At 27.2% G+C, this 24,963-nt stretch overlaps 1 long non-coding RNA gene and 2 other non-coding genes across 3 annotated transcripts; all 3 read right to left on the bottom strand.

Annotated features, from left to right (window-relative positions):
• Positions 1 to 5,901: 5,901 nt before the first annotated feature.
• Positions 5,902 to 7,354, bottom strand: LOC148198684 (uncharacterized). Its single transcript, XR_015786847.1, has 3 exons — positions 7,225 to 7,354; positions 6,939 to 7,055; positions 5,902 to 6,084 (listed from the first exon to the last, which is right to left on the bottom strand). It is a non-coding gene; the product is annotated as an uncharacterized LOC148198684 (long non-coding RNA).
• Positions 7,355 to 12,455: 5,101 nt separating this feature from the next.
• Positions 12,456 to 12,544, bottom strand: LOC124829306 (small nucleolar RNA snoR31). The gene has a single exon (XR_007028079.1). It is a non-coding gene; the product is annotated as a small nucleolar RNA snoR31 (small nucleolar RNA).
• Positions 12,545 to 12,877: 333 nt separating this feature from the next.
• Positions 12,878 to 12,962, bottom strand: LOC124829305 (small nucleolar RNA SNORD25). Its single transcript, XR_007028078.1, has one exon. It is a non-coding gene; the product is annotated as a small nucleolar RNA SNORD25 (small nucleolar RNA).
• Positions 12,963 to 24,963: the final 12,001 nt, after the last annotated feature.

The raw sequence follows: 24,963 nt of genomic DNA, 5'->3' as shown, positions 1-24,963 counted from the left end.
GATCGAACGATTAATAAAGTGGGAATCTTACTTTTACCGAGATGGCTTAGAGACACAATTAAGGTGGTGATCAAATCACTCAAAAATTGGAACTAATTTCTCTAAGCTGAGATATTCAATTAATAATTTGAGTGATCAATGTAAATTAATATGTCTTAGGAACTATATATCAAAGTTTCTGTTTGATCTAACTATTAATTATTGAGAATTTAGGTTTTATCAAGACAACTTAGAAACAAAAATAAAATAGTTATCAACTCTCTTCAAAATACAAAATTAATTTTTCTAAACTTAGTCATTCAATTAATAATTCAAGCGGTCAAACATAATCAATATATCTTAGGATCAAAATTTGAAGTAAGATAAATGAAGTGGAAATGAAAGTTTTACGAAAGTAACTCAGAAAATTAAAAATAATAAAAATATAATCAAGAAAATTAAAACCTCCACAAATAAATAAGATAAGTACTTTTACTAAGATCAATCATGTCTCATATTCATATTCAAAATCTTAAAATATATAATTATCATGCACGAAAAAATAAAGTTAAATCACTCTACTTCCTTTTGAGTATTTTCTTGATCAAAGAGTGCCTTCGAGTAGCTCTCCCTCAACTTCCAAGACAATTGCAAGCTCCAGAAGTTCTCCTCTGTCTCTTCTGTCTTGCTCTCTTTTGCACCAAATGTCTCTTGTTCTAAAATCTCTTTCATGTTGCCTTTCAATTTATAGGCCACCCTTCATTTTGCTAGTTGTGATGGTGGACCACGCTATTCCTTATTTTCAGTATGAAATCCTCAAAAGGTGTCTAAAACGTCCCAAAATTTTCTCATCATGAAATTATGGAAAGGCACCCTATCACTTCCTAATTTTTTGTAGGAGCTTTAGAAATATGTTGGCTGGTCCCAAAAGTATCCCACCATGGATTTTACATTTAACGAGATCTCATTTTATTTATTATTATTCTTATAGCAATTCAACTAAATATTTTACCTAAAACGATTGATTTCATTACTATTTGAATCCACAATATGGGAATTCTAGTTTACTTATCTATTATATATATATATATATATATATATATATATATATATATATTATAAACATTAATGTTTTAGTTTGAAACAAAGTCACATATATTTACCATATTTTTAAGGTTTAATGTCTCAATAGGTCCCTATTTTTGTTCAGAATTTGAAATAGGTCCCTTTATTTTTTGGCATCTCAATTGGGTCCTTATTTTTGTTAATTTGATGCAAATAAATCCTTTCCGTCAATTTCATTAAACAGCGTTAATGAATGTGTGACGTGGCCTTACACGTGTCAATACTGTCCTCAGGCCACGTCACACATTCATTAACGCCGTTTGATGAAATTGACGGAAAGAATTTATTTGCATCAAATTAACAAAATAAGGACCCAATTGAAACGCCAAAAAATAAAGGGACCTATTTCAAATTCTGAACAAAAATAGGGACCTATTGAGACATTAAACCTATTTTTAATTAGAAATACTTTAAGTACACTAGTGCAAAAAGGACTTTAGACGTCTGTTATTTTGGGCTTTTAACGTCTCATCTCTGTCCGACGTCTATATGAGTGACTTTAATGAGATGTCGGACCCTTTAGGTCAGACGTCTCTATAGACGTCGGACATATATAGGTTCGACGTCTATATAGACGTCCGATCCATACAGGTTAGACGTCTTTAAGGTTGCTCCTGACTCATGGTGATTTGAGTTTACAACTTTATATTTTAGTTGAAGAGAATGTATTGTACATTTCTTTTATTGAATGGTTTTAAAAACGTAGTGGAGGGAATTTGAGGAGTACAAAACGCAAGAAATCGCCGCCTAAAGACACGAGAATAAATGCACCAAAACTCAACGAAAACACATTTTAATCGGTTGAAATGAAAGATAATGCATCAAAGAGTGATGTAATCGGAGTAAAATTAATTTAAAACGGTGCAAAAGTGAGAAAACGAACCTGAAAAGCGTAACCCGTAGAAAGAAAACGCGACGAAGATGATGAACAATGCGTGCGCGTAACGGCGGTCTCGCGTTCATGGTGTTTTAATGCCAAAATTTAGACGTCGTTTCACCCAATTAACAAACATCTAAAGTGCTTCAGAAGTCGGAGTGGCAAGATGATACGTCTAGATGGAGTCAAAAAGTGACTTTTAAAATTTCTGGGTTTAGGATTTAGACGTCGGTTCCCCCAATTAACAGACGTCTAAAGTGCTTTAGAAGTCGGAGTGACGGGATCGTCTAAATAAAGTCAAAAAGTAACTTTTTAAATTTCTGGATTTAGGGTTTAGACGCCGGTTTTGCAGTAGTGGTAAACTAAAGGGTGACATTAGACGTCTAAAGGGTGACGTTAAAGGTCTTTTTTGCATCAGTGGTAAACTAAAAAATAATTCCACAATTGATCAAAAGACCTTAATTTAATACCTCTCAATTTAATAAAGACTAAAAGTATAATTTACATAATTATTCTCTTATTTTGTACATGAGAATAAAAAGACAAAGTATTGTCCTTAGTACTGTTCAATTGTTGGTGACTTTTTAGCAGTGATCTGGTGGGCATGGATGAGTATGAGCACCTTCATAGTCTACATGTATATCTTCTTCCATCATTCTTGAATTTTCTGCAAAAACAAACAAAAAATTTAAGTTAAAAAAATTAGAAGAGTTTAAGATGGTGGTTATTGAAGCAAGAATCAAACAATCCATCTTAGTAACGTGATGTGACAATTTAAGGATTTAGCATCAGTTAATCATATCCATGCTATTTATATAATAAAAATATTACTTTGATACATTTTCACATTTATATAATATCTTTCACTTTCTGATTATAAAAAAATATGTTAAATAAATATAAATGTGTCAACTTATTATTATCTTTTATATATAAATAAAATAAAAATACAGTATATTTTTTTAAAAAAATGTGGTTTAATTTTTACTGGTGAATTAGGTTTGAATTAATAGAGACATATTTAATTAAATTATTCTTCAGTAAAGTTATCTTTTAAAAACATTTTTTACTGAAAATATATTGTTTTTCCTTTTCTACAAGAAAGAAAAAGAGTTTCTGGTAAAAACAGTCTAAGCTTTTATCCAGCCCAATCCTTTGGTTAGGCGCAAAATAAACCAACCTTATGGATTAATACTTTAATAATAAAAATGTTGGGTTATGATTAAAAAAATAAAATATAAAAATATTCATAAATTATTTAAAAAATAACATAATAACCGAGATGAAATACAAATTAATTTTTTTAGAGATCAATTATAAAACCGTTAAATATTTATGAATACGTTATTAGAATGAAGAAAACAAAAACGACTTTTGAAAAGAAAATTGTCACATAAAAAAAAAGGTATTTAATGCGTACTCTTCAATGTAATTTAAAATATACTTAATAAATTGAATTTAACACATAATGACAAAAACATTAAAATAATAAAATCAATACCAACGTAGACATTTAAATTCACACGTAAATATAAATAAAAAAACTCTTAAGAAAATAAGCTAAAGAATAATTATATACTCTCTATTTTTAATTTTATTCAATTTTAGTATTTACTTATTTGAAAATGTATTTTTCGTTAAAAAATGAATAAAGTGATATCTAAAAAGTTTCTTTTCTCACTAGTATATTATATCATTTAAATATTTAGTCTCTTCATAGCATGCAAATATTGCAATGAAAAAACTACATATAAACCTTTTAGAGTTTTATCTTTAAACATTTTAATTACTTTTAAATCTAACGCATGTATTTTACTTTTTTGTAAAAAGAAAATAAAAGAGATTAAAAATAATACGCAATGAATTACCAGAAAATTTGACATGTGGTTGACTCGGAAGCATGACTCTGGGTAACTTCTCCAACCATTGATGAGTTTGCTCAATTTTTGAGACTAATGCGATGTTCTTCTCTGTGTCTGCATAGGTTTTTGGATCAATAAAAATTATTAAAATTAACAAAATTTAATGATGTTTAACCACCCTCTGTTTAATTTTTTTGTCTTTTTTTTGGATTACAAGCAAAATATATATGTTAAGAAAAATGTTACTAGTAATCTTTTTCCTAAATACAGAAAAAAGGAACTTAATCTCTTGATTTAGCAGAGTATGAACATGCTTATGTTTATTAAATATATATATATATATATATATATATATATATATTAAGAGAAAGAGAAGGTTGATATAGTATGAAAATCTATACCTGTGGGAGTGGCACGACCAAAACAAGGAACAGCAAAAGCACAGATAACAGCTATGAAACAAAAGACTAAGAAACTTGAAGAAGCCATTGCTAACTTTTGTGAGAAATTGTCGAATCAATTTGGTCAAGATTTACAGTGGTAACTTTTTGAGGTATAAATAAGGCCTTTTGAACGTTATGTATGTATGATACTTAATGTGATAATTCAGCGTTAATGCTCTTGACCTGTTAAGATACGTGTGTCGAAAACTACCTTGTTTAACTTTTAACAAATCAATTGATTACTTTAGAACTGATGAATAGTTATTAATTAATTAATTAGTAATTGTAAAAAGGCAATAAAGTTTGTGTTTTTTAGGAAAACAAAATATTTTTGTATAATTATAATTTCAGATTTTAAAAAAAGTTTAAATTTTTAATACTTTCATTATTTTTAATTGCATGTTTTTTATTTGTAAAGATCATTTTATTTTAAGTAGTGAGTATTAATATATTTAATTTTTAAATGGTATGGAGAGAGAATGACAAAAGGTCCTAATTATTAAACTGTTTTGGTTCTAGGACAAAGAATACTAACCTTATGAGTAGTAGGATGATAATCCCTTTGTTTATAATTTTGCAAATTATAAATATTACTACAAGTTTACACTTACATTGAAACCCAAAATCAAAAGTATGTATCGGAATAATTGAGTCCAGTATGAATCTTTATATATGATATAATTGCTTTTCTGAATAAGTGAAGTGTGATAATATGATTATGTATGTTTTTTGAAAACCTATTTTGCATATTAACTTGTCATGTTGTTTTCTTTAGTGTTTATGTGGTTTCTTTTGTGATGATTACTTTATTGGTGTGAACAAATGAGAAATAAGTGTTAAAATATCTCTAGTAAAAAACGTGATGTAGCATAATTTTCTTGTTGATCTTTAGTTGGTTTAGATATATTTATTATTGTGGTTACTTTTTTTAAATAATTATATTAATACTATATCTAAAAGTGTAAAATAAATATATTTTTTTTATTAATTTTATAACACTTTATTTTATTAATTGTAAATTGCTAATATTGAAATGTTACAATTACAATATATAACATTTAAAAGTTATATATCAATACAAAAAATCATACATTTTAAATTTGATACTCTAAAAAATAAACAGACTTGAACACTATAATTGGTCATAATCCGATGATTATGTAGCATATTCACATAAATTATTTTGTCCTTCAAAATATTGCTTTATGTTTTTGTTATGTGAGTTAAATTCGTTTATATAAGTAGGAGTTTCTCGTTACCAAAACAAAAGTTTACAATAATACATAACTATTGTTAAAAATAAATGCTTAAGATTTTTTATAAAGCTAAAATAAAAATTTTAATTAAAAAATATGATTAATTAATTTTAATGAAATCTTATTTCATTTATCTTATTCTCTTTGTTTATAGCAATTCAACTAAACATTCTACCTAAAGAGATTGATTTCACTACTATTTGAATCCACATTATGAGAATTTCAGTTTACTTTTTCATTTACCATATCTTTATTTAGGAATTATTATTATTATAGGTGGAATCATGATATTTAGAACTAAAAACTAGTTCCATAGTTAATTCAAAATAAGATAATTAAAAATATTGAGATAAATAAGATAAAAATAATAATAGGTTTTTATTCTCTTATTTTGTACATGACAATAACAAAGAGAAGATAATGAGCACAGCATTGAATTGTTGATGATTTTTCTTATGGGGGGCAGTGTTCTGGGGGACAGTGACGCTTACCAGCATCTTCATTGCCCACATTTTTATCATTTATCATTATTTTTGAATTTTCTGCAAAAACAAATAAAAAAGTTAAATGAAAAAGTTCAAAATAAAAAATTTAGAAGAGTTTAAAAGAATGAATCAAACCATCTTCTTAATGCGATGTCACAAATTAAGGATTTGATTTTGATGTAGTTTTACAATCTATGTATATAGCATCAATCAATATATATTTTGAAACTTCTTTTTATTGGTGAATCATGTTTGAGTTAATGGACACAGATTTATATTAAATTAATCTTTAGTGAAGTTATTTTTAAAAAAATATATATTGAAATGTACTGTTTTTTTTTTCCTTTTCTACAAAAAAAAAAGTTTACGAAGGAAAAGAGTATGTTGCAAAATCAGATTGGGCTAAGCTTTTGTCCAGCCCAATTCATTGCTTCAATGGGCCGAATAATATAAGCTTATAGAGACATTTTTTTATTTTAAGAATTAACACTTTAATAATAGAAATTTTGGGACTATATTTATTATTATGATTAAAATATCAAAATATAAATCTAAAAAATTCTGAAATTATTTAAAAAAATAACATAGCAGATACGAAGTAGAAATAATTTTTTTTAGAAATCAATTACTCTATCCCAATAAAATATATTTAATGAATTAAACTTAATACTTTCACACGCATTTACCACTAAACGCCCGATGAAAAACATTAAAATAATAAAATCAATACCAAGTTAGACATTTAAATTCACACACAAATATTTCAATGTAAAAACTACATTTAAACCATGAATAATTTAGTGTTATATCTTTAAACCATTTTTTAATTATTTCAAAATCTAACACGTATATTTTAGTTTTGCAAAAGATAAATAAATAAAAGATATTAAAAATAATACGTAATGAATTACCAGAAAATTTGACTTGTGGTTGAATGACTCTGTCTTCCCCATCCAACAATTGATGACCTTGGTCAGTCTGTAGGGATAATGGGATGTTCTTCTCTGTGTCTTCATAGGTTTTTGGATCTGAAAAAATTATTAAAATTCACAAAATTTAATAATGTTTAACCACTCTCTGTTTGATATGTTAAGAAAAATGTTAGTAGTACTCCTTTTCCTAAATGCAGAGAGATTTAGCAGAGTATGAACATGTTTATGTTTATAAAAAAAAAAACATAAACATGAATATATATACCTGTGGGAATGTCACGACCAAAGCAAGGAACAGCAAAAGCACAGATGATACCGATCAAACAAAGGACTAAGAAACCTGAAGAAGCCATTGCTAACTTTTCTCAGAAATTGTTGATTCAATTCAGTGGTGGTTTTGTGAGCTATAAATAAGGTCTTTCAATGTGTAATAATTTAATAATTTGTTATTCAGTATTCTTCCTCTTGGATTGTTAAGGTATGTTTATATAAAAAAAAAAATACTTTATGGTTAATTATTTAATTTTTAATAGTCAATTATATTAGAAGTGGTTGATAATTGTTATTTAATTAATTAATAAATGCAAAATCACATAAATAATTTTAGGTTTCAAAAAGTAGTTAAATTTTCTAATACTTTATTTGGAAAAAATAATTTTATTTAAATTAGTTGAACCAGTAACTGTTAATTACATTTAACTTTTATTAATTTCTAGAAATTTAAATAATTCTTTCTAGTTTGACCTACATAACAAATTTTAAAAATTCAAAGTAATGTATTAAAAAGTATAGTTAAGAAATAAAATTAGAAAATCAGTCTCCTTTTTCTCCCTAAAGAATGGATTGACCAACATAACACTTGATTTAATATATCAAACTCGCCTTGCATAACCACAAGTTTGTGGGACTTTAAATCAAACAAAAATATAAAACTCTTTTATAATTTTTTTAATCTCAAATTCGAATATCTTATAAAAATAATATTTTACTCCAATGAACAATTATAAATAGTTTACTATATATTATAAATAAATAAGGAAAAAACCTATATTAAAATAGACGATGAAATAGAATATAAACTCATTATTTATAAGATAATGAATAGAAAATAATGAATGGAAGTATTTACTTATAGATTATACTGTGTAAGAGTTTAAAAAATTGTGTTTTAGAATTGATAGTATGATTAAAATGATGAGACTTAATTATTTTAATATTAAAAGTTTAAAGAATAAATAAAAGCGAGTTTCATTATTTAAAAACACATATTCTGTCTATAACCTTTTCTTAATACATTTTTTCTTTTCTCTTTAGATATTTTACAATTTGTTCATTCTTTTGAAAATCAAAGATAGTAAGATTTCTCTTGGTGGTGAGCTCATCAAAATCAATTGATTAGTTTCTTCAATAGGGTAAGTTGATTTTTTTTTCCTTTCTTGGTTGATTCATATAGTGTTTATGTTCTTTTTGCTAGTCTTTGTTGATTACTTGTCCTAATAGTGTGTCCTGATCGTGTTTGTGTTGTTCATAGAGATAGATAGAGCATCCAGTGAGCTTAAGAGTGTTTTAAGGGTAATCAAGTTGTTTGGTTGCCTTTTAGATAAGGGACACTAATTGCTATAATGTGTATTAGTTGGATAATTATGATGTTTTTTGTATGTTGTTTACATTTGATTGATGTTTGTACTTTTGTATGTTTTGATTTGAGTTTTTCTTGTTGTTTGTATTGTTGTGATAAAGAGAACTAAAGAGCTGAACAATTGTACAAATTGGTATAAGCTTTAAGGTATACAATTGTGTTAAACCATTTCTTAGGAAAAGAAATACCAATCCAAACAATTGATTAAGTCTCATTTCACTTAAATCACAAATCTGAGTGTCTTGTAATCTGATATAACATTGAGCGATACTAGTTGGGCACTGAGCACAAACTTGATTGTGCAAATCTAAAAGCATTTTAGCTTCAGACCATTGAGAGTCCCTTTTTCACTCTAAGATAGCACATGGTAAATTAGTGTGCAAAAGAATCATCTTAAAACAGTTAAATCATATCAAATATCAACTATACATTGATTAAATACAATAACTCATATAAACACACATAACATTTGACATTAGACTCAATTATCTAGACACATGCCTTTGACATAGGGCTTCAACATAGGCGTGCACTTGTAATGGTATTTATGCTATATAGTCATATACAAAAGGGTTATCACTCTACCACTTACAAAGTTAGTCCCCTTTGTGCCTAGGACTAACAACACATTGGTTAGGACCTTTTGTGACTCTCACCACATAACTCATTCTACTGTATTTGAGCATGAATAGTTATTAGAGTTCATAATATCTCCTTTTTTACCCCATATGTCAATGCATACACTAAATGTTACCTCTACACAAAATTTCGCCTTGAAATTCTCTCAACAACATTTCCAAACATATCATTATAACATCTTCATTTTCACAAACCCAGTCTTCATACTTAAACATATTTAAAGCTAATTTAAATCAATGCCAAACAACTAAGAATAATATAGCTCAAACATGCAAATTAGCGCTCAGAAATGGTGTCCAACGCCAAACTTCTCACAAAAGGTAGTGCTCAACACTAGTCTTGGCAATTATTGCCATTTTTCTTGCAAAAATTTGCGCTCAACAACAATACTCTTCTACTACTTAGTATTGTGGAATTAAATTGCTTCAGACCTGCAGTGATAATATGGCGTTCAATGGTGCCATGTTATAGTTCAACACTCAAGCATTCACAAAAATGGGCTCAAAAGCCAACAACAAAAGGTGGGAGGACCATCTACGTCCAAGTCTAGACAAAAGGAAAGGAAGAAACTATATTCTATGACTCAACCTTAAGGGACTAGAGGGTTTCATTCTTAACAACAATCTCATTTTTCTAGGATCCACTGCTTTCAGTGTGAAAGACCACATTTGAGGAATGATTGTCCACAGTTGGTTGGCCCTAAGAATTGCTTTAATTGTGAGAAAGAAAGGCATTTTGTCAAAGACTATCTTTCTAACAAGAGCATAGAGATAAAACCCTTGTCCCAGTCTTAGTGTAGAAAAGGGGTGACATACCTCAAGCTTCAAGGAGGGTCTACAAAAGTAGCTGGTTCAGGTAACCTTATCATTGAAAGTTGTGTGATAGCTAGTATAAGTTTGTGTGTGTTGTTTGATTTTGGAGCGACATCCTCTTTTGTGTCAGAGTATCGTGTTCAAGAGTTGTGTCTGCATGTGAGGGAGTTGTTGTATGATTTGGTGGTATCTACCCCAACTTCAGGTTTGGTGAAAACATTTGCAATTTGTGCTAGATGTTCAATTTTAGTGACGTACGTTCAAAGTCAATCTTGTATGTCTACTTCTACAAGGGTTGGATGTGATATTAAGGATGAATTGGTTATATGCCAATCACATTCTTATTTATTACAACAAGAAGAGGTTGTTGTTCTCAAGTTCAGAAGATCTTGAGTTTTTGTCTTTGAATCAGGTCATTAAGGAGGCCAAAGAAGGGTATCAAGGTTTTATCATCTTGAATCATTTGACTATTGAGGAGGGTGATAGGAATACTGAGATTCTTGTGGTGAAGGAGTTTGCAGATGTTTTTACTAATGAAGAGCCAAGGTTGCCTCCTAAAAGAGAAGTGGAGTTTTCTTCAATTTGGTGTTCGAAGTAGAACCAATATCAATAGCTTCATACTGTATGGCTCCAGTAGAGTTGATAGAGTTGAAGAAACATATAGAAGACTTATTACAAAAGTAATTTATTTGACCCAATGTGTCAGTATAAGGAGCATTAATGTTGTTAAGTGAATAACAAGGGTGGTAGCTCAAGGTGTGGATTACAAGCAGTTGAATAAGTTGGCATTAAAAAGAAATTACCCTTTACCTAGGATAAATTATGTGATGGATCAGTTGCATGACATCAGGGTATCATTAGATTTTGGTTAAGGCTGAAGATGTGCAGAAGACAACGTTTAGGTCAAGATACAAGCATTATGAGTGTGTAGGTATGCCTTTTGGTATGACTATGTTCTTATCCTATTCATGGACTATATAAATATAATCTTGAAACCCTTTCTAAATAAGTTTGTCGCAGTCTTCATAGACGATATTTTTATCTACTCAAAAACTCATGAGTAATATGTTGAACATCTTAGAACGATGTTTGGTATTCTAAGAGAGAAGATGTTAGTATGCCAAATTGTCTAAGTATGAGTTTTGGCAAAAGGAAATGAAATTTTTAGGCCATGTGATATTAGCTCAAGGAATATCTATAGATACAACTAAGATGAAGGCATTGTTGAAATGAGAACGTCCTAAGCCTTTATTAGAGATAAGAAGTTTTGTAGATTTAGCTAACTATTATAGAAGATTAATTGAAATATTCACTATCGCCTTTAACACAACTAACCCACAAGGATCAACAGTTAATGTGAGAAAAACTTTCAAAAGTTAAAGTAGAAATTGACAAAATGCTCTAGTATTGGTAGTTCTTAACAAAAGTAGATATTTTGAGGTTTTTGTTATGATTTTTCATGCTTCAAGAAGTTAAAGATTCATCAGAAAAACTATTATACCTATGATTTGAAATTAGTAAGAATGGTTTTTGTCTTAAATATATGAAAACACTACTTATTTGATAAAAATGAATTAAATATGAGGCAGAAACTATGGTTAGAGTTTTGGAAAAACTATAACTTTGAACTATTATACCACGTACAAAAAGTTAATATAGTTGCTAACGGGGGATTCTTACATTTCAAATTACTAATATTATTATCTTTATCTTAATGATACATAATCATGTGGCCAATATAAACTTTAGCAACCCTTTCAAATTTAAAGAATTTTTGTCTTTCTTTACTACATTTAATTTAATGAGTTATTAATATAAAAATCATATTTTTTTAACTTTAAACTTTAAAATTCATATTTAAATTCAAATGAAAACTAAAACATCCGATCCCAAGTAACAATAGATTTGAAAAATTAATTTATTAATAATTCTATATATTCTTTATTTTTTAAATTTTCCAATAAAAAAATATTTTAAAAAATTGACATGAAATAAATTAATTACAAATTTATTAAAAGAACCCGTTTCGGGTATAGGCACTAGTTTATTATTAAAAAGAAGCTGTTTCAGTTTGTTGAAATCAGTTTAAGACCAAATTACTTTTAACATCAGTCCCCAATTATAAAAATTCAAAATCATATATAAAATATCCTTCGTTTGTTATTAATCAAAATAATGTTAACTTAATCTTAATTTGCCAATTGCTCACTGTGCTGACATAGAAAATGCAAGAAACAGAAACATCAAAACAAATCCAAATCCAGCTGCTACAAATATAGTAGTAGATGTAAATGCAATTGTGCAAGCCCGAAAAAAGCATAAACCAAAGGTACCTTCAAACAAGACACAATATCTATTCACCCGACAAACTGTTCATTAAAAAAGGAAAAAAAATTACAAAACCAGGTAGATTCAGAAGCATAAAGAATGGTTTACAATCACTAAGATATCTCAGATCAAGTGTTGGATTATATACTTTGCTTCATCACAATCTGCCAAGGCTATATAATATTTCAAATAAAACTTCAATGCCCCATCTCATACACAGTAGCATTCAAGACACCTTCGAAAGAGAAATATATCTTCTGATAAATATAAACTCAATCTCAAGAGATTCAAAACACTAACCTCAATCACTAAATTATATTGATCCCAAATCATAAACTCCAAAATTTTCAAAACATTTGCCAAACTTATCGAGCATACATCAAATTTGAAGCCATTTTAGCTCCCATATACAACACACCCAAATTAAACATTAAAAATACGAAATTATACACATTTGACAAGCAAAAACAATTAAAAAGCTCCCGAAAATACGCAAACATAATAACTCAGTCCCTTAAATGTTAATTAACGGTTGCGATCATACCCGTAACTCATTACTGGTCTGTAAGACTAGTCACAGTTAAAAACAAGAAACACCCATTTCATCAATCAGCAAAAGAATGCAAACCAAGAAAACAAAATCGAAATTTAACTGCCCCAGAGATCCCCAAAAATTCAGAAGGAAGAAAAAAGGGTTTTACGGAGGGACATGAAAGGGAAACACAAGCTAGGGCTTTTCGGCCGAAATTGAATTAAGACAACACGCAATGTACAAAAAAATACTAAGATTTCAGCAAAGAGGCTTATAAGCAAAAAACCCTAATTTGAGTTGAGGTAGCGAAGGGGTCGAGTTATAGTTTATATAGAGAACACGTATATGTGGATCTAACCAGCCCAACTAATTTGGGCTTTGACTCTTAAATTATTAATTCGGCCCAGATACTGCTTTTCCGGTTAAATATTTTATTTATTTTTAATATAATTTAAATCTCAAATTTATGCTTAAAAAATGTATAACCATCGTGAAAAAGAAAATTAGGCTAAATATTAATTATTCATTATCAAAGCGCTTGTTTTATTTAATGCACTGTGTATATATATACAAGACAGAGAACTTTTAGATATTTTAACGTTTGGAAAAGTTACAGTTCAATTGCTAGGTCCTATTAGTATAAAAATTATGTGGTGAATTAACTATAAATTTTTATTAATATATTCATCAAAATATATTTTTAAAAATAAGAATATTATCATAATTATAATTAATGATTAAATAACATAACACATGCTAATTGAGTTGGTTTAAACTATGATAATATATAAAAAAAATAAACTTTAAATTTAACTCAACTCTATAAAATCGACTTTTAATTTTGTATTTTTATTATAGATTGATTTTATTTCTAATCAATGAGATTTTTAACATAAATTTTTATGAATTCTCTTATCTTATGAATAAAAAATAAAGGTAATACAATATAAATTTACTCAAGATGCAAAATATTAAAATTATGCTATTAGCACATTTTTCTCTCGTTAATGGTTTGTTTGTGTACTAGAAAAAGTAAAAGCAACCATTTTACTTAGTTTTAGAATAATTGGTATCATAAATATAAATATTTCACTCTTAACATAATTATTTCGCACTAAAAATAATATTAACATGATTTAAATATTAGAAAATATAAGTTACTATTATTTGTGTGAACTTCGGCTAATGTGGAATATGCGTAGCTTTTCTGTTCAGTCCACGTTTTTTTGTGTGAAGAAAGTAATATTTTTGTCTTTTTCTTTTATTCATAGAATGTATTTGTTGGGTTTGCTTCATATATTCAACTGCGCTTTTGTTATCTCTTAAAGGGATATGACTTTCTGCACCCCTACACCTTCCTCCCACAGCCCCATTTTATTCAAATATCCATTTTGTGTTTTATGTTCTATGTATAGTTGAAGCTCAAAAAACTCTATTTTTGTGTTAAATTTGAGCCCCTGGTTTTGGAAAAATATATTTTTGAACATAAAATTTAAAAAAAAAAACGGTTATTGGGCATTTTCAATTTATGATTAAAAAAAATCAACAAAAAAGCGATGTCTAATTGTTTTAAAATCATTCAAGTAAATATTAAATTTAGAGTTTAAGTACGAATAAGATACTTTTTTCTTATTTATCTATAGAACATAAACCACGATTTAAAATAATAATTTGTTGGCATTGAACGTAACAAAACAAAAGAAGTATCCTTGGTATTTTATTTGGAATATCCAATATCCCTTTTTCTCTAACTCGGTTTGCAAAATTCTAAACGTCTTCTCAGCTCTATCAAGCATGGCACATAAATATTCAGAACCAAAATAGTGGTCAAACGACTCATATTTGGAAATTGAAGTGAATTCTCACGAAAATATAAAAAGAGAAAAAAAATAAAAGTTTTGACCTTATCCTCCAAAAGTACCACCAATTAACGTGTACCATATCTTGGTGCAAATTCACGTCTACAAAATAACAAAGTCTTTTTTTTTTTTTTTTCAGGAATTTGTATCTTCTGGAACTGATGCACAACCTCCCATGTTGAATTATTGTTTCTACATCTTTTCAAACCTTCTTATCCCCACATTTTTTCAGGTTATATAATAAAGGTGTGAAATATCTATTGGTTTTCCTTTATCATATAAATTCTAAAAAAGAATGTTGAAAAATAACAGCGTTTGAAAGAAATTAGTCTCCAATTATTGGTTAAGGTTATATATATTTATAATTAATTACATATTACAATTTGTTTAGCATCAAGTTCATATGTGACAAAAACAGAAACACAATTAAAGAATCACTAATTGGGAAAACATGATGTGTAGTGTAGTGAGATTAAGATTCAACATGTTGTCAATTAACTAAGTAATTGCTTCCTTTTCACTAATAAAGTTATTGATAGAATACTTTACAAAGCTTTTCTCCAAACCAACCAATGTAAAATCCACACAAGTTTCAATTATTTAAGCCTAAGAGCTCTTTAATGACATAAGACCAAATGTGATGAAGTTGAAGTTGTCCAAAGAAATAGAGTTATATGGTAATGTTGAAAGTCATTGTCCAAAGAAAGGGAAATCTCTAATCTAATCAAAGTTCTTACAATGTTTTTGTGTCGATGTGAGTGGTTTTGCACACGCAACTGCATCGTGTCGCCGCACGCTAGTAGAATTATTGACCCATGTGAGAGAGATTGTTTTGTTTTTTCTTTATTGAAAAGAGAGCAAAATAAAATAATAGATGTGACAAAATGGGGAAAATATAAAAGGTGAAAAAGAAAAAAGAATATGGATTTCGTTTTCAATGACTTTTATTTTTTGAATTTGGAAATTTATGTAATTGTCAATGGTGAAGGAATGCAACTTCTTACGCAACATATCGTTTATGTGTTTGGTTTTATATGATATAACCTATTATTAGAATTACCAAATTATTTCACCCACTACCCGAAAAAGCATTAGTAAACAAATCCACACTCATTTAATTGCGTCGAGACGAAACTGCGTCACAAAAAATTGTACAATTTTTTTTGGAATTAAAAGGAGATACTTAAATTATTAGTTATTCTGACTCTTCAAGCAATGTACGTGAGATAGTTGTTTCATGTTGTTTTGACTTTCAAAAAATTTTACAAGTGTGTTTATATTTATTATTTTTTTTAAATACAATTTTTTTTTAATAATTAGTTTATCTTTAAAAATGAGTTGTCAAATTACTCTTGTAATGTAAAAATATTATTCTCTAGATTACTTTTATTCAAAAATGAATGAAACAATCTTAATTTTGTTGTATCTAATTAATTTAAGCATATATCAGTTTTATATTCTTTTGTATCACATTGGTTAACTCTATAAGAGTTACTTATCATTTGAAACGTGGTCTTGATGTATTTATAATACAAAAGAGTAATTACACAAAATAATGATGTGCATACCCTTGTTTGTATATACTCTTTTTCTCTGTCAACAAGTGGTATAAGGAAGAAAATTATGCATTTTGTATCCAACCTTCCAATAACTTGATAACAAGAATTATGACCACTGTATATATATTATAACAAGAACTATGACAGATCAATGTATGGTGACCCAAGTTTAATTACATTGTGAGTAAAAAATATAGAGAAAATGAGAGTAAAAGAGGTACAAGGGTCACTGGAAGCTTATGAGTTAAAACTCCTATCAAGAAATGCTTTGAAAGCTTATGTAGAACAAGCCTTGCAAGCCCAGGCTACAAGGAGATGTGGTTTCTGACGTGGAAAATGTAGGAAGAATAACAAGGTGGTCATTTTGTTAAAGATGGTGGTTCTTAAATCAAGAACATGGTTTTAGTGAACATGCAAAGCAAACAAGGTATGCTAAAAGCAATTTTGGCAAAGGAAGAGGAGGAAAGAAGAATCGAAATCGCATAAAAATCCAATGCTTGAGGAGTGAGGACACTATGCCGAGGATAAGAGATCACAAAAGTACACATGTAACAGCTATATGCAAATAAAATTTTGAGGTGTTTATTATCTTAAGTATTTTAATATTCATTTATAAATTGATTTGGAATAAGTATTATATTACTTACGGATATTCGCTATTTAAAAAAAGTAAAAAATAAAAATTATATTTTATTAAATTAAATTTAACTAAAAATAATATCAGATTTAAAATTACAGTGGATAGTGTGTATTATACTATCTGTATATCCTTTATTTGTAAAAAATAAAATAAAAATTTAATTTATATTTTATTAAAATTAAAATTAATTTATACCTTTTTATCAGATTAAATTTAATTAAAATTAATTTTTAATTTAATTTATATTATATTTTATATTTTATTTGTAATTTTATTTAAATTTCATTTTAAAAATTTATAAAATATTTTTTTAAAATACTAACATATATTTGTGGATTTTAAAATACCTGTAGGTACTTTTTAAATGTTGCGGGGATAGTAGGCGGGTAGCAAGTGAATTTTTTTATTGCGAGTCCGTAGCGGGTAAACATTATATGTGTCCGATCTTACATGTTGTTATCCTTAGCCTCACGTATTTGAACCCAACAAACAACATTGGAAAGAAGGCATATCTCAAAAATTACCCACCACAACTTCTCTCAACATAACGACTTTGCTTAATCAGGGAACCCAAACCCTTTTCCATCTTCCCTAATCATATAGGAACCTTACTCATAAGCTCAAATGTCTTTCGCTTTTCTAAGAAACCGTTTTCAATTACTATTATTCCACCTCACCTTCGTTTATGTTTTCAATATACGAAAAACTTACACTTACTAATAACTAACATGAACATTGTATCATTAACGATTTAGACTCTATCATAAAAAATACTAAATTAAACAAAAATTAAAAAATTGAAATAACTTTAAACATTAAAAAAAGTTGACGAGCAATTTAAACAAAACTTACGAAAATGGATATTAAAATAGATATTAAATCTATATATACCTTAAAAATGGGGAGAGGGTGATAAACAATTTAAAGTAAAGAGAAGAAACTTCATGTGGTCCATTATTGGGGTTTGGCATAGGATCCTTGATTCTAATTAGACGTTGATCGTGTTCATACAAATCACTTTCTTCTTTACTATTTGTTTACAGTAACTAGTTTCATCTCTGAAATCTTATTAGGCATATAAAACAGAATACTGCATGCATGCCAAGATTGACAAGTTCTTCTTCGCATAACCATAAATTCCACACATTGTTTTGAATTCAACTTTGCAAGTTGGGTTCCCCCATTTTCAACTATCTCATTAATTTCCACTAATCAAATCCCACCTATAATAGCTTTATTCCAAGAATAATGCCACACTTGATGCTTCAGAAATTACACCTTTAATTTCCCAACATTGACATGCAAAACATATCATTGTAGGTGAAGGATTATATGAAAATCAAACTTGAAGAATTACGGATCTACTAAGTCTCCAGTTATCCAAGGTTAAAAATGGACGAAAATACGAACAAGATTAGATTTTTAAGACATGCATGTATAATTACTATTACATAAATTCTCAGCATACAATAAAAATTTCTCTCCTCTAACCGTACTGAAAAACTCAGAATCAGCGAGAAAAATTTAAATAAGAAATAACCTAGAATAAGAAAAGTAGTAAAAAAAGGAAAGAGTAAGGGTCTGTTCACTTGAGCAGATTCATGTGGATTGAGAAAGATGAAATTAAGAGTAATTTTATGTTCACTTATTTGAAAGTAAAAATACTCACTGATTTGTGAGATTTTCATCCATTTTCATCTCTGTATATTAGGGAAGATTTGGAGAGATTTAAACATTTTTACTATATTATCCTGTACTTTTTAAATAATTTATTGGTGATGTTTTTTTTCTTTGTTTAATAAAATAATAATAATAATAAATAAGGAATAAAATATCTTCTCTAAATAATAATACTAATAATAGTAATAATAATAATAAATAATAATAATGATAATAATAATAAAAATGATAATAATAATAACAACAATAAATAATAATAATAATTATTATTATTATTATTATTATTATTATTTCAATTTACTAAATTACCATTTTTACATTTTAATAATTAATTTTAATTTTTTTTCTTATAAACATTTTTACAATTAAATATAACATTTATTACTTTTATAATTAAAGGAATTTTGGTAATCTTTAATTTCTATAAATTAAATCATTTTTTTATCTGTCACATCGGTCAAATCTTACACTAATGTTTCAAACTTTATTTTCAAATTTATTTTCATTCACTTCTAAATTTACTTAAATAAACAACAAAAAATTTATCTTTAAATTTCCTTAAATTCATTCACTCATTCTTTCCAAAATCATCTCTCCAAAGTGAACACATTATAAGTAAAAAATGTGTTTCTGAGAGAAAAGTGATTTATTCATAACCAATCTCTTCTCTTCCTGATTTGACAATTAAATTTCTCAATTTTTTTTACACGTGCTTTACATTACACCTTCATTCAAGATTCGTTTGATAATTGTTGTACAAAAGTATATGCTTTTTAAGCTGTTATTGCAATGGGAAAAAGTTGCAAAGACATGAAGGATAAGTTAAAAAAATAATTGAGGTATAAGCATATGCAGTTGTGGGTTATTGTGATAATGCTTGTTTATTTATCTTGCCATGCTTTGGTTCTTGCAAAAAGCAATTATGTATATCAATCCATGTGTTGTTCATTAATTGCTCAACCATATGCCACTTTTCACTCCTTTCGGACACACACGTTGTTTCAAGCTTAATTCCAAGAAACCAACAAAATATGTCCCCTCCAAAACCACTTCGTGTCATGTTAGCTCTCAAATGGCTTCACGGGATATCATTTAACTTTTCCATCTAATAATTTTGTTTTCGTTCTCATTTTAAATAAATTTAACTCCTTATTTTTACTCATTTACATAAATAAATATTAAATAGAAATCTCACACACGATTAAATATATAATTATATCTACCATTATATAAAAAGAAAAGTGCAATATCTAAATGTGGTGTCCCATCGCTCTATCATTGCATGTCCTTCTTGAGGACAACAATTGATGAGGCCAGCTAGATAAAGGAATTTCTCACTATTGTAGGCCACAAAAGTAAACAGATAAACATTAGATTATAATTTCTGTTTTTTTTTTCATTTAAGAAGTTTGAGTGATATTGATTGACACCTTTTTACTTCGATGATAACAGCTAATTTTATTAATTTAATTTATATTTTAACTAAATATTTTATTATTAAAAACAGTTGTAATGTGGGTATTGCTTTCAATGAGGATTTCAAAATACTATTTTTTTTTCAAAAAGAATTTAGATGAGTAGATTGTGGGAATTAACATTGAAGAAATATTTTTATTGATAATTTGTCTAATAGAATAAAAGTGATCGATTGAAGAAATATTCAATATTATTAAAAGACAATAATGACATTACGGAATTGTTTTTGGAAAGTAGTCCAAAAACATAATTATACTAAAAATCCAAAACAAATTAAATTTAAAATTTTGTGAGATGAGAAATATCACATTTATAATGTGATACCCAGATGAACGGTAATGATCAGAAATAGTTTTGACAGGGGAAGAAGGGTGGGTATGTGGCGGTGGCAGGAGGAAGCATTATTGATGAAGAGTGAGTAAGTATGGAATAAATGCATAAGTACTTGGTTTTGTCGTTTGTGTGGAAAATGGTGAGATAGAATTCATCACCTCAACTATATCCAAAATTTAAAACAGTGTATATCCAATTCTTAAATATCTTTCACTCAATATCATCTATTTTTTTCAATAACTTCAGATAAGGTTACACAACATTCAATTTCTTAATTCAATTTCTTAATTCAACTAATCTTAAAGAGATAAAGGAATAGAGATACCATTGAGGGTATGAAAAATGTGTCTTGTTGAATTCATGTGTTAACAATATATTTAGGATGTAAAAGATTTTATTTATAAATTATAGAAAATTATTTTAACATGTAAAATACGATGTTAGTGTCAATTTAACATAAATAACTAAATTGTATTGTTTTAAAAAATACTAGGATATTAAATTGAAAAAAATAAAATAAAAGAATGAAATCGAAGTAGCCAAACAAATGCAATTATCAAATATATAATTAACCTATATAAAATGACGTCTAATTTAATCAGTGTACTAACTGATATTTTTATTTATAAATTTGATTGCTATTTAATAACTTTTTGATAATTATTTCACATTTTAAATAATACCTTTTTTAGTATTTCATGCCGAATATTTAGAAGTTAAAGCCATTTTTTTTAAAAGTTGTTATATTTTCATGTTTTACAAAATAATACATTTTGAAAGTTTTATATCACTTAAAATATATAAAAAGGTACGGGTGTTAGTGGTTATATAACGGATTTCAAGTTTATAATTTTAGTTGTGTTAAGTCAAATATATTTTAAACTTATATTTGATTTTTCTTATATTCTTATCTATTAAAAAGTTGTTAAAATGGGTAATCCGTTTTGATCCGACCTGACTCATCACAGGTTGGTCATTTAGTGAGCTAACCCAACTCGGCTCACTTATTAACAAACTGAAAAAATTCGAACCCAGCCCGATCTACTATGGGTTGGTGAGTTAAACGGATCGACTCATAATTTTTGTATCACTTGTCCATTTATAATATTAGAGTTTTGAATAGATAATCTTTTAATATTTTTCTCTCTTGAAACATTTTTTATCACATCTACAATATAATAAAAAAATGCTAACTAATAATATTGAAACATAAAATAATAAATAATCAAATTAGATTAGGTGAGTTGGCTCACTAACCCAGCTCACCACGAGTTCAACCCAGATGAGCCGGATTATAAGTGAATCGCATAAAAAAATTACATTTTTTTTTTAAATCCAACCCGATTCAAACCCATGGTAAACCGAATTGGTTCACGAGTCACAACCTATTTTCACAACACTAAATAAAATGTTGTGAAATTTAAATTAAATTCTTACCATAACTAATAGTAAAAAAGTATTTGAGAATTGTTTCTGTATTGTAAACTTTTTATATATTATTATTTGGTACTGATAACGTTATTCATTATAAATCCTTTTTTTTGTCATCACATACAATCTACTACTAAAAATACCATCTATGATTTTTAACAAATATATCATATAAGATAATTTGTGATCAAATGGAAGAGTTTTAAATCTCTTTGCTGACAGACACTCTTGACTTTTTAAATCGAAGCATATAATGAGATTGATCTAAGAGATAAGTATATAATTACCATGTTTCATTCGCAGAACTCAAATTTAAACGAATGTAACTGCAATATCTATATATCATATTATGCTCTAACATATTAATTTTACATTTTAATATTGATAAATAAATTAATAAAAGAAAGGAAAAATAATCACCTAGTGAGAAAAATACATGTTTCCCATGATGTGTGCTGATTCTTTGAGCTCCTATTGTTGGATGTTTGGCCAACAAAGCCGTCATTGGTATCTTTTGCTTCTGATGCCTACATAATTAGTTTTAATAATAAATTATATAACATTAAATAAAACTATAATACTAATTAACTATGAGTATTAAAAAAAAGTATTTGTTAACTATGAACTCATATTGAGTTAGTAATATATGTTGTGCTAGCTTCTTTTATTGACCATATCGCGATTATGTAGTACTTTATTTAGGCGAAGATTACGCGATTCCTTAAAATAATTAATCCCTCTTAATTAACATACATTGCGTTGTCTTATTAGCTTCAATAATTAGTAGGACCCAGCCAAATTATATAATTTACGTTTCCCACTATAAGTTTATATTATCCATTTGTCGTTAGAATCAAATCGTATATTCAACAATATAGTCACGTACGTTTAGAAGTAACAATAATTGTCACATTATAGTAAGTAGTATATTTTCATTTCTTTTATAAGTATTATATTAGGGTTATAGTTTACTTCTTTTATAGTTCGATTAGTAATTATATCCATTTATGTGTAGTTTAAAAAATTATAAAATTGAATACGATAGTATTATATTAAAAAGTGAGTGTGAATGAAATTTGTAGAGTTACATGGATTAAGAAGTAGCGAAAAAAACAAGAATGGAAGCACGTCCTAACGGAGATACCAAAAGTCCTAAAGCACTTATTGTGACTAAGAACAAAACAATAACTCTTTGAAACCTCTAAAAGTCAGTAAGATTTGGATGCAAAATAACGACCTCGATTGTTTCCACTCTTGTAGATGACTTCTATGGACAACGACATGAGTTTTTTTAGTTTTTCTTCTTCTTTTTTATTCAATAAGTACTTTTTTCTATCTTCTTAAATTTGATGTGATATGAGAGCACTGAAATTTAAAAAAATAAATAAAAGCTGCAATTTATGTGTTATTTTAAATATTTTTTTAACTTAGTTTCTTTATAAAAATTTTAAGAAAAAAATATTCTCCGGTTTTTAAAATTAACTTGCGTATAGAAGTGATTTTGCATCCATTTTTCTAAAATTCTACTATTAACGTGTGTATAAATTATTTTTAGTTTAAAAGTTCTACATTTTTCTCAGTTTTTTTTTCTTTTATAACCTTTTAAGGAGAAAATTTTCATTATTAACTTTCGTGCTGTGATCACTTACTGTTATTTAGTTCTTTAACTTAATCACTTATTTTATTTCAAGTGACCACAATATTAATATGTGTTAATTACAGAAAAGAAAACCATACTTTAACTTCAATGATATGGTTGGATGAATTTTCTTTTAGATAATAATTTATGTCTATGGATAATTTAAATACTTTATAATGAATTTTAAATATGACCTTGAGATAGAAAATTTTAAAAAGTACAAATATATACAAAAAATATGCAAACATTTTAATTATCTGGAATTTCATAAATTAGTAGGAATTTAAAATTATTTAGACTCCCTTATTATTATTCACACATCTCTCTCTCTCTCTATATATATATATATATATGTATGTATGTATGTATACTCTAACATTGTATTTGAAACTGACAATATTATATGAAATATAATTTTGATTTTATCTAATATAATTTAAATTACACAAAGTAAACTAAGAATTTAAAATATAAGAATTTTGAATCAGTTTATTCAAATAAATATTTATAAACATAAAAAATTCAACTAAAAGAATTCAAATTTTTTAATATTTCAAGTTTCATTGGACTTTTCGTCTAAATATAATTTATAACATCACGAAGAGAATAATAAATATAACTAGTTTTTTTACTCTTTTTTAGCCTTTAGGTTATTGAACTATTAAGATTATGAGTTATATATGCTGTGAGTGATTTTCATTTTAGATCTGATATTAGATGATTAACCATAGTTTTAATTGTAATCATGTACTTAAGTCTCATCTTCTAGTTGTTTTATTCAACAGCTGTGTACTCTCTTAATTGTTTGCCAAAGTATAATCACGAGTGTATTTTCTGAAGTAGACTTTAAATAATCTTATTTAAATAATTTAATTAGCAGCTATAATCGTAATGCGCAAAAGTTGTAGCACTCTTCACATAAAATAACATGAATATGAACATCTAAGTTTATAGAATCATAAAAGAGTGGAAAACTCACAACATAGAAAGTTAAAAAATATCATATATGATCACTATAAATAATAGAAGAGAACATGAAAAAAAAAAATACTTCCTGAATAGGATAGTATAACTTAATTATATAAAATCAATTTATAAAATGATGCATCTATATATATACATATATTTTAAATTAGTCTTATTTCAATAAGTTACAAATATTTTCAAAGATTTTTTAACTAAACCAGCTGTTTCCGAAAACTTTTAGCTATATGGAAACAAAATACCAAATTATATGTGAATCAATATGACCCCTAAATTAATCAAGAGTCACCTTAAACAAGTACCACATATATTAGAGTAACCATGTATGAACCCTAATAGAGGTCTAAAAGCCACCATCTAAAATTAAATTAAATTGGTCTTAAAGTTTTTTTTTTCATTTTATTATTATTACTGATGCATGTAAATGTATCTTTTTCTTCCTTCTTTTGGTTT

The sequence above is a fragment of the Vigna umbellata genome, chromosome 5 (assembly GCF_029865625.1).
Source record: "Vigna umbellata cultivar VRB3 chromosome 5, Vumbellata_1.0, whole genome shotgun sequence".
NCBI lineage: Eukaryota > Viridiplantae > Streptophyta > Magnoliopsida > Fabales > Fabaceae > Vigna > Vigna umbellata.
This window is presented reverse-complemented; position numbering and strand designations above follow the sequence as displayed.